The following is an 11,926-nucleotide window of genomic DNA, read 5'->3' as shown; positions in this document are numbered from 1 at the left end:
AACTAAATAAACTAGTTCTATTAATTCAACTAAGAATTTACTAAAAATAAACTAGTTCTATTAATTTCTTACTAAAATAAAGTAGGTAGTTCTATATAGTAATATTTTGATTAGATCATCAAATCTCATATACCTAAATTTTCTTACTAAAAATAAAGTTGTTCTATTAATTTTCATACTAAAAATAAACTAGTTATATTAATTCAACTAGTTAAAATCTCATATATATATACCTAATTAATATCTAGCTATACTAATTCAACTAGTTCAACTTGTTCTAATTCATCTAAAATTGACATTAATATTTAACATCTTTTCCATATAATTCATCTAACATTAACATTCTAACATTATTATCTACGTAATTTATCTAACATTAATCTAAACAACAGAAAATAGAAAATAAGTAAAAACAATGTGTGTGTGTGTACGAGTGGGGGGCGGCGACGTACGGGCGGCGGCAGGCGATGCGACGGGGACGGGCGGCGGGCGAGGCGGCGGCGCCAGGCGGCGGGGGCGATAGCGGTGACGGTGATGATGGGTGGCGGGGGCGACGGCGACGAAGGGTGGCGGCGGCGACGGCGGTGACGGCGACGACGGGTGGCCGGGGCGACGGAGGTGACGGCGACAACGGGCGGCAGGGGCGGCGAGGGCGGCGCGCGATGGGCGACGGTCGCGGCGAAGAAGTTGGATCGAGAAGAAGTGGTGGTCGATGAAACTGATTTTTTCGTAAGTGCCATATATATATAGGAGGGGTCTTTAGTACCGGTTGGAGCCACCAACCGGTACTAAAGGCCAATTTTCACCAGGCCAAGGGGCGGGAAACGGCCCCTTTAGTACCGGTTCGTGCCATGAACCGGTACTAAAGGCCCAATCATTAGTACCGGTTGGAGCCACCAACCGGTACTAATGATTGTGCGCTGCCACCGGCGGTGCACAATGTTTAGTCCCACCTCGCCGAGCGAAGGGCAGCCGCACTGGTTGATAAACCCAGCCGCGGCTGCTCCTTCGAGCTTCGAGCTTCTCTATATAGCAGTCTTCTGGGCCTAAATAGGGCGCGCTGCCCTGTGAGTCTGCTGGCCCTTCTGGGCCTGCATTTGCACACCCTAGGTCTAGCAAGCCCATTGGGCAGCGCCCCAACGAATTTTTTATATAATTTTCTTTTCTGCATTATTTATTTTCTTCTATTTATTTTTGAGTAATTTTTTATATAGTTTTTTCTTTTCTGCATTATTTATTTTCTTCTATTTATTTTTGAGTAATTTTTTATATAGTTTTTTTCTTTTCTGCTTTATTTATTTTCTTCTATTTATTTCTGAGTAGTTTTTTTGTGACCCTCTCTACTCTGATACTCCGAAATGATAATACATGTAACACCCCGGATGTAATTTGCCTTATATGTATCCCAACTCTTGTCGTTTCCGGTGCTAAGTTATTTTATTTCCTCGAGTTCAGGTTTTTGTCTTCGTGTGTTGTTGCCTTTTTCATGCATCTCATATCATGTCATCAGGTGCATTGCATTTGCATACGTGTTCGTCTCATGCATCCGAGCATTTTCCCCGTTGTCCGTTTTGTATTCCGGCGCTCCTATCTCCTCCGGTGCCCCTTTCCACCTCTTTTCGTGTGTGGGTGTTAAACATTTCCGGATTGGACCGAGACTTGTCATGCGGACTTGGTTTACTACCGGTAGACCTCCTGTCAAGTTTCGTGCCATTTGGACTTCGTTTGATACTCCAACGGTTAACCGAGGGACCGAGAAGGCCTCGTTTGTATTGCAGCCCAACACCCTTCCAATTTGGCCCAAAACCCACCTAAACCCTCTCCATAATCTAGAGCGTTCGATCACGATCGCGTGGCCGAAAACCGCACTCCATTTGGAGCTTCCTAGCTCCCTCTACGCCTATATATAGAGCCCTCATTCGAAATCCCGGGTCTCTTCTTCCCCAAACCCTAAATTTCCGCCCCCCACGCCGCCGGACACGTCCGGAGCGGACCGGACGCGTTCGCCGCCGCCTCCACGCCAACCCGCGCGTGCCAAGTGGCACCCCGGCGCCCGCCGGCGCCGCGGCCGGCCCTCCCCGCCACCCGACCGGGCCCGCGCCCCGCCGCCTACCGCCGCCCGCCTCTCCACTCGGCCGTCGCCCGTCCGCCTCCCCGCCGGCGTTCGCCCGCCGCCCGCCGGAGGTCACTCGCCGCCGCCTTGTACCTCGCCGTCCGACCCTCTCTGGCCGCTCTCCGCCCTCCTCCTTGCCCGGATCCATCGGCCGCCGTCGCCTCCGTCAAGTCCAGCGAGAGCGCCACCGCCTCGGGAAGCGCGCCACTACAGTACCCCAGATCCAGATCTGGACGATGGTTGACTTCTTCCGCGAAAACCCTAGCTAATTTGCATTTTTCCGCATGTCGTATCTCCGTATCCATAGCTCCGATTTGTGCGTGTAGCATATCAAAATGTTCGTCTCAAAGAGTAAATCATTTCATCTCATTGCATCATTTTCATTTGAGCTCCTGTTGATGCCTAAATGCTGTTGGAAGAGGGCTATGTGATAAAATTGCCAGATCTGTTTCTTCAAATAGATATTTGTCATTTTTGCCATGATTAACGTGTGCATGATATGCTCCTGAGCTCTACATGAGTTTTGTTATATGCCATGCCATCTTTACAGGGGTGCTTACCATGTATTTTTGTGATATGTGTGGTGACTAGCACAAGCTTGCAAAATAGTGCAATCGGTAATGCTGATTTCAAGGACTTAGAATTTCTCTAAGTCCTTGTCCTGATTTTGTCATTATGCCATATGTTCATGTTGTTTCCTAGTGATCCATGCCTCTTTTGAGGATGATCAGTAAGGATGATTTGTTAACATTGTGGTGTTCTATCCATCCATGTCTTCATTTGCATTTATGGAGCACCCTAGCTTGAGTCAATCGAGCTCTACTTTTGCTATTTCATGAATCCTGGCAGATTGTTGACTTGTTAGCGATTTTGCCGAGGATGTTGCTATTGATCCGTGCATGCTATGTTGTTGTTCTTGCCATGTCTAGTTTCTATGCCATGTATTCTTGACGGGTGTATGCTTAGTTTGTCATGCCATACTCTGTAGTGAGTGCATCGAGCTCGTGAACATGCCTACTCGCTAACCGATTTGAATGCTCCAGTTTTTCACTAAGTCTGTAATCTGATTATGTTTTTGCCATGTTCACATGCTTGCAATTGTATTTTCTGATCTCTTTTGGCTCAAGGTCACTAAGGGACTTCTGTTAAGTTCTTTGAGTATCTTTATGTAATGCCTTGCTTTGCCATGTTAAGTTCCTGTAGCATATAGTTTTCATGCTCCAAAGTGTGCTACCTGATGTTAAATTCCAGACTCGAAACCTGTTATCATTTGCACTTTTGCCATACTTGTTTGAACCTGTTAATGGATGAATTAGCCATAGCTCAGTGTTCATCTTTTGCCAAGCATCATGAGTGGATCGCTGCCATGTATTTTGTTGTCATGTTTGAGTGCTGTAGAATAATTATCTTGACGCTTTTAGATGGCTACTTGCTGATTATCGCAGACCGGTGCCATATTTGTTTTGCTTGCCAATTCCAAACCGTGCATCCGATTCAACAGAAATCACCTCACCTTTCGAGTGGCACTCTTGGATTTCCAAGTTGAGGCCAGGTTCAATCATTCCTTGTCAAATCTTGCATATGCATCACATATCGCATCCCGCATAGCATACCATGTTCGCATCATGTTGCTTGAGCATTGCACGTGGTTGATTGTGTTCCTTTTGCTTGTTTGTCTTGTTTGGGTAGAGCTGGGAGACGAGTTCGCTAACGAGGAGCCCGTTGAGTTTGCTTACGAGGATCAAGTCAACTCTGACTACTTTGCAGGCAAGATGATCATACCCTCGAAATCACTTCTATCTTTGCTTGCTAGACGCTCGCTCTTTTGCTATGCCTATGCTACGATACCTACCACTTGCTTTCATGCCTCCCAAATTGCCATGTCAACCTCTAACCCACCATGTCCTAGCAATCCGTTGATTGGCTATGTTACCGCTTTGCTCAGCCCCTCTTATAGCGTTGCTAGTTGCAGGTGAAGATTGGAGATCGTTCCTTGTTGGAACATTATTTATTGTTGGGATATCACCATATTATCTTGTTTATCTTAATGCACCTATATACTTGGTAAAGGGTGGAAGGCTCGGCCTTTTGCCTAGTGTTTTGTTCCACTCTTGCCGCCCTAGTTTCCGTCATATCGGTGTTATGTTCCCGGATTTTACGTTCCTTACGCGGCTGGGTTATAATGGGAACCCCTTGACAGTTTACCTTGAATAAAACTCTTCCAGCAATGCCCAACTTTGGTTTTACCATTCGCCACCTAGCCTCTTTTTTCCTTGGGTTCCGCGGACTCAAGGGTCATCTTTATTTAAACCCCCGGGCCAGTGCTCCTCTGAATGTTGGTCCAACCTGTCAGCTGCCGGTGGCCACCAGGGGTAACTCTGGGCTGGCCTACCGGAACCTTGGACAATCCGGTGTGCCCTGAGAACGAGATATGTGCAGCTCCTATCGGGATTTGTTGGCACATTCGGGCGGTGTTGCTGGTTTAGTTTTACCATTGTCGAGGATGTCTTGTAGCCGGGATTCCAAGCCTAATCGGGTCTTCCCGCTAGAAGGAATATCCTTCGTTGACCGTGAGAGCTTGTGATGGGCTAAGTTGGGACACCACTGCAGGGATTTGAACTTTCGAAGGCCGTTCCCGTGATTATGGGCAGATGGGAATTTGTTAATGTCCGGTTGTAGATAACATGAAACTTAACTTAATTAAAATGAATCAACTGCGTGTGTAACCGTGATGGTCTCTTCTCGGCGGACTCCGGGAAGTGAACACGGTGTTGGATTAATGCTTGACGTAGGTTGTTCTAGGATCACTTCTTGATCATAGTTCTTCGTTCGTGCTTTGCCTTCTCTTCTCGCTCTCTTTTGCGAACAGGATAGCCACCATATATGCTAGTCGCTTGCTGCAGCTCCACATATTACCTTGCCTTACCTATAAGCTAAAATAGTCTTGATCGCAAGGGTGCGAGATTGCTGAGTCCCCGTGACTCACAGATTACTTCCAAAACCAGATGCAGGGACCGATGATACCGTTCCACACGATGCGCGTGAGCTCAAGTGGGAGTTCGATGAAGACTCTCGTCGTTACGATGCGTCTTTCCCAGATGATCAGTAGTGGTGCCCAGTTGGGGCGATCGGGGTCCGTGTCGCATGTTGGGGTTGATCTTTTATTTTGGTACCGTAGACGAACCATGACTGTATTGGATGATTGTAATGTTATTCATGTATTTGTGTGACGTGGCGAGTGTAAGCCAACTATGTACCTTTTCCCCTATTATCTATTTACATGGGTTGTTGTGAAGATTACCTTACTTGCGACATTGCTTTCAATGCGGTTATGCCTCTAAGTCGTGCTTCGACATGTAGGAGATATAGCCGCATCGAGGGCGTTACAAGTTGGTAATCAGAGCCTTCCCCGACCTTAGGAGCCCCCCCTGCTTGATCGAATAGCTGGCGTTGTTGAGTCTGGAAAAATGTTTTAAGTCATTTAGGATTATCAGAGAGTTTAGGAATTCATTTTACTCCCCAGTCCCTTCATCGCTCTGGTAAGGCATCCTGACGTAGAGTTTTGACTCTTCTCTTCTCAAATTTCACAAAAAAAAATTTAGGATCATGCGGGTATCTTGGAATCGTTCCGATCAATTTGTGACGAGAACATTGTTCTTGGTGCCTCCTATCATTTAGGGGTTGTGGCAGTGTCCCGGGGAGTTGAGCTCCGATGTGTTGTCGTCATAATTTTATCGTTGCAGTTCTGGAATACCCGAGTTTAGTTTCACCGACATCGAAAATCTCTTTTATGCAGTTGTTGGTGAGATAACTTCGACGCCACCCAGTACTCGGGCGGGTGTTCGGGAGTATTTCCATAACTTGTATAACGGATGCTTTTCGAAGGTTGAGGTAAATGATTTCCGAAGTTTTTCTCGGTTATGTGTTGAAGGATGGATACAGCTGCATGTAGGATTTGCTAGATTTGGGTGAGATACTATGCTTCCCATGTATCCCCAACACCTGATTGCATAACCGGAAAGGTTCGGGAGTTTCATAGGCGGGAATTCTTATAGCTCTAGTTCTTCTTCCGCGGATATTTGGTTTGAGATTGGATGATCCTCACCGAGTATTAGCTCTTGTTCTCTACCTTGTTGTTTTTCTTCTACCTCCATTCTAAGTGGCTTCTCAATTTATGGATATGTGGCCATTTCAATTGGAATGCATTCTTTCATTTTGTTCGGATGTGAAGACTATATGTTGCAATTTCAACCCGTTTGATTCAGCTTCGATATTTGTCTGTCAATGTGCTAATGGATGTCAACCTCTTCTGGATGGCTCCTCCAATGCGCACGACTCCGAATCCTGATCCGCCACCACCACCTCCACCTCCGGAGGCATGGAAAGCTGTGATGGCCGCTACCAATGCAAACACGCAGCTGATCATGCAACTTCTTCAAGAGCGCAATCAAGGGAACCAGGTCCAAGGCAACAATCAGAATCACTTTGCTACACTCAACCAGTTCCTTGCTAACCAGCCAAAGACCTTCAGCAATTGTGTTGAGGCAACAGACGCTGATGATTGGCTCATGGACATATGCAAGCATTTCGAGTGCAGTAACGTCAGGCCTGAGAACTTTGTCAAGTTCGCCTCCTTCCAACTCAAAGACCAAGCCGCAGAATGGTTTCAACAATACAAAGATTCCAGAGGAGGACGTGTGATTACCTGGGATGAATTCCATCAAGACTTCAAAGCTCATCATATTCCTCAGAGCGTGGTTGAAAGCAAGCGTGAGGAATTCCGCAACCTGAAGCCAGGCTCTATGTCTGTGTACGAGTACAACAAGATGTTTCAGAAGCTCGCCCGTTTTGCTAAGCAGGACGTCCCTGACGAGAAGAGCATGATATACCAGTTCAGGGGTGGTCTCAGAGAAGAAATCTAGCTAGCTCTCGTTCTCTTTGAGCCCAAGAGGTACGATGAGTTTTACAACATGGCAATGAAGCAAGAGACTGCTCAACTGAAGTGCGATGCTTCCAAGAAACGAGTCAGAGATGCTACTCCTTCTTCCTCAACTCAAGTGGCTAAGCAGCAGAAGTATTGGCTTCCTCCTCCGTTCCGTCAGCCTTATCAGGAGAAGAGCAAAGGTGGCAGTGGGTCTTCCCACCCACCCAACCCTGGCTTTCAGAACAAGACTTCGTCTCAAGCTCCAAGATCGAGTGCTCTGTATCACCGTCCGCTTTCAGAGGTCACGTGCAACAAGTGCCAACAAAAGGGTCACTATGCCAACAAATGCTTCAATCAGAGGCGTCTCCCTCCTCCTCCCCCTGTGAGATCGGCAAGTACAGCTGTGGTTAAGCATAACCCCAAGCACGCCAAGGTCAACTTGATGAATGCAGCTCAGGCAGAGGATTCGTCAGATGTCATCATGGGTAACCTTCCTGTTAACGATTTTCCAGCTAAAGTTCTTTTTGACACTGGTGCATCACATTGTTTCATCTCAAGACCTTTTGCATCCAAGCATGAGTTGGCTTTGCAAGTTTTGCCTAGACCGATAGTAGTTGTCTCTCCCGGTAGGCGCATGAATGCTAACTCCATTGTTCCGGATGTTACTATCGCTTTGGGTGACTACAAGTTTCTGTCTTCTCCTACGGTTCTTGGTGACTCGGATATTGATCTTATTTTTGGAATTGATTGGCTTTCTAAGCACAAGGCTCAGCTTGATTGTGCTGCCAGGCAGATTCAATTGACTCATTCGTCTGAGGATGTAATTGTCTTTGCCGCTCGTGATGATACTATCCATCTGTTTTCTCTCAATGAGAAGGGTGAACTGGATGCCATCTCTCAAATTCCAGTCATTTGCGAATATCAAGACATCTTTCCAGAAGAGCTTCCAGGAATGCCTCCGCACCGGCCAGTTGAATTCGTCATCGATCTTGAGCCTGGCACGGAACCTGTTTGCAAACGTCCTTACAAGCTTGGACCTGAAGAGTTGAAGGAGCTGAAGAATCAACTCGATATTCAAGAGCGAATGGGTCTCATCTGACCTAGTTCTTCTCTGTGGGGTTGTGGGGTTCTTTTTGTGAAGAAGAAGGATGGAACGGACCGACTTTGTGTTGACTACCGTCCATTGAACAAGAAGACTATAAAAAACAAGTACCCACTTCCCAACATCAATGAGCTGTTCGAACAACTCAAAGGTGCTCAAGTATTCTCCAAGCTTGATCTCCGTATGGGCTACCACCAGATTCGAATCCGTGAGCAAGATATTCCCAAGACGGCTTTCAGAACAAGCTATGGTTCATATGAATACACTGTCATGTCTTTTGTCCTCGTCAACGCTCCTCCGACTTTCTCTCGCAGGATGATCTTCATCTTCAATGCCTACACAAATGACTTCGTCTTGGTCTACCTCGATGACATTCTGGTCTTTTCAAAGAACAAGGAAGATCATGCCAAGCACTTGCGTTTGGTGCTCGATAAGCTCAGAGAACATCAGTTCTATGCCAAGTTCTCAAAGTGCGAGTTCTGGCTCGATGAGGTTCTCTATCTTGGTCATATCATCTCTGCCAAGGGCATTGTGGTGAATCCTGAGAAGGTGTCTGCAATTGTGAATTGGGAACCACCTCAGAACGTGAATCAACTCCGCAGCTTCCTTGGTCTCACAAGCTACTGTCGAAGGTTCGTTGAGAACTTTTCAAAGATCATGAAGCCTCTTTCCAACCTTCTCCAGAAGCACATGAAGTACGTTTGGTCTCCTGAATGTGACATCGCTTTCAACACTTTGAAAGAGAAATTAGTCACTGCTCTAGTTCTGACTCCTCCTGATGAATCCAAACCGTCCGAGGTCTTCTGTGATGCCTCTTCTTCGAGGTCTTGGGGCAGTGTTGATGCAAGAGAAGAAAGTTGTGGCTTATACCTCTCGCCAGTTGAAGCCCAACGAGAAGAACTACCCCACTCATGACCTCGAGTTGGCGGCAGTTGTGCATGCTCTTTTGACTTGGAGACATCTCTTATTGGGAAGAAAAGTGGACATCTTCAGTGACCACAAGAGTCTCAAGTACATCTTCACTCAGCCTAATCTCAACCTCAGGCAGACTCGTTGGGTCGAAATGATTCAAGAGTATAATCCGAGCATCGAATATACTCCAGGAAAGGCCAATGTGATTGCTGACGCTTTGAGCAGGAAGGCTTACTGCAACAGTCTGATTCTCAAGCCTTACCAACCCGAGCTTTGTGAAGCTTTCCGCAAACTCAATTTGCAAGTTGTTCCTCAAGGTTTCCTCACCAACCTTCAAGTCTCTCCTATTTTGGAAGATCAGATTCGCGAGGCTCAACTTCTTGATTCTCAAGCCTTACCGTTCGAGTCAACCCAAGTACAAGTGCTATCGCCTTGATGACAAGGATACTCTCTTCTTCGAGGATCGCATTGTTGTGCCTAAAGGTGACCTTCGTAAAGTCATTATGAATGAGGCTCACAATTCACTCCTCTCTATCCACCCTGGGAGTACGAAGATGTACCAGGACCTCAAGCAGGCGTATTGGTGGACTCGAATGAAGCGCGAGATTGCTCAGTTCGTTTATGAATGTGATGTCTGCAGAAGAGTAAAGGAAGAACACCAACGACCAGCTGGTCTCCTCCAACCTCTTTCCATTCCAGAATGGAAGTTTGACCACATTGAGATGGACTTCGTGATGGGATTTCCAAAGTCCAAGCATGGCAATGATGCTATATTCGATGTCATCGACAAACTCACTAAAGTGGCTCATTTCCTGCCTATCAAAGAGTCTATCACGGCAGCTCAATTGGCGGAGCTTTATACCTCTCGCATTGTCTCTCTGCACGGCATTCCACAGTTGATCTCTTCAGACCGTGGCAGCATCTTTACCTCCAAGTTTTGGGATTCTTTTCAGAAGGCCATGGGCACCAACATCCGTTTCAGCACAGCTTTTCATCCTCAAACTAGCGGTCAAGTCAAGCGTGTCAATCAGATTCTCGAAGATATGCTCAGGGCTTGCGTTATCTCTTTCGGCATGAAGTGGGAAGATTGTCTTCCATATGCCGAGTTCTCCTACAACAACATCTTTCAAGCGAGTTCGGGCAAGGCCCCATTCGAAATTCTTTATGGCAGGAAGTGTCGTACTCCTCTTAACTGGCCAGAGACTGGTGAACGTCAACTTCTCGGAAATGACTTGATCACAGAGGCAGAGGAAATGTGCAAAGTCATTCGCGATAACCTCAAAGCAGCGCAATCGCGCCAGAAGAGCTACTATGATAGTAAGCATCGTGATTTGGCTTTCGAGATCGGAGACCATCTTTACCTCCGCGTCTCTCCAACGAAATGTACTCGAGTTCGGGCAAGGCCCCATTCGAAATTCTTTATGGCAGGAAGTGTCGTACTCCTCTTAACTGGTCAGAGACCGGTGAACGTCAACTTCTCGGAAATGACTTGATCACAGAGGCAGAGGAAATGTGCAAATTCATTCGCGATAACCTCAAAGCAGCGCAATCGCGCCAGAAGAGCTACTATGATAGTAAGCATCGTGATTTGGCTTTCGAGATAGGAGACCATCTTTACCTCCACGTCTCTCCAACGAAATGTGCTCGTCGCTTCGGAATTAAAGGGAAGCTTGCCCCTAGATAGGTGGGTCCTTTCAAGATCGTCAGCAAGAGAGGCGATCTCGCCTATCAACTTGAGCTTCCTTCAAACTTTGCAAACGTGCACGACATGTTCCATGTCTCTCAGCTCCGCAAGTGCTTCAAGACCCCTGACCGCACCGTCAACTTCGAAGACATTGATCTCCAAGAAGACCTCCCTTATCGTGAGCACCGCGTTGCTGTTCTTGACGAAGCTGAACGCAAGACTCGCAATAAGTCAATCAAATTCCTCAAAGTCAAGTGGTCACACCATTCCGACCATGAAGCCACCTGGGAACGCGAGGATCACCTCCGTTCTGAGTACCCAGCGTTTTTCCAGTCCTAGATCTCGGGACAAGATCCTTTCGTAGTGGTAGAGTGTTGTAACACCCCGGATGTAATTTACCTTATATGTATCCCAACTCTTGTCGTTTTCGGCGCTAAGTTATTTTATTTCCTCGGGTTCGGGTTTTTGTCTTCGTGTGTTGTTGCCTTTTTCATGCATCTCATATCATGTCATCAGGTGCATTGCATTTGCATACGTGTTCGTCTCATGCATCCGAGCATTTTCCCCATTGTCCGTTTTGCATTCCGGCGCTCCTATCTCCTCCGGTGCCCCTTTCTACCTCTTTTCGTGTGTGGGGGTTAAACATTTCCGTAATGGACTGAGACTTGTCATGCGGCCTTGGTTTACTACTGGTAGACCGCCTGTCAAGTTTCATGCCATTTGGACTTCGTTTGATACTCCAACGGTTAATCGAGGGACCGAGAAGGCCTCGTTTGTGTTGCAGCCCAACACCCTTCCAACTTGGCCCAAAACCCACCTAAACCCTCTCCATCATCTAGAGCGTTCGATCATGATTGCGTGGCCGAAAACCGCACTCCATTTCGAGCTTCCTAGCTCCCTCTACGCCTATATATAGACCCCTCATTCCAAATCCTGGGTCTCTTCTTCCCCAAACCCTAAATTTCCGCTCCCCACGCCGCCGGACATGTCCGGAGCGGACTGGACGCGTCCGCCGCCGCCTCCACGCCAACCCGCGCGTGCCAAGTGGCACCCCGGCGCCCGCAGCCGTCGCGGCCCGTGGAAGCCCGCGGCCGGCCCTCCCCGCCGCCCGACCGGGCCCGCGCCCCGCCGCCTACTGCCGCCCACCTCTCCACTCGGTCATCGCCCGTCCGCCTCCCTGCCAGCGTTCGC

The sequence above is a fragment of the Triticum dicoccoides genome, chromosome 7A (genome assembly GCF_002162155.2).
Source record: "Triticum dicoccoides isolate Atlit2015 ecotype Zavitan chromosome 7A, WEW_v2.0, whole genome shotgun sequence".
Lineage (NCBI taxonomy): Eukaryota > Viridiplantae > Streptophyta > Magnoliopsida > Poales > Poaceae > Triticum > Triticum dicoccoides.
Note: the sequence above shows the minus strand (reverse complement) of the source record.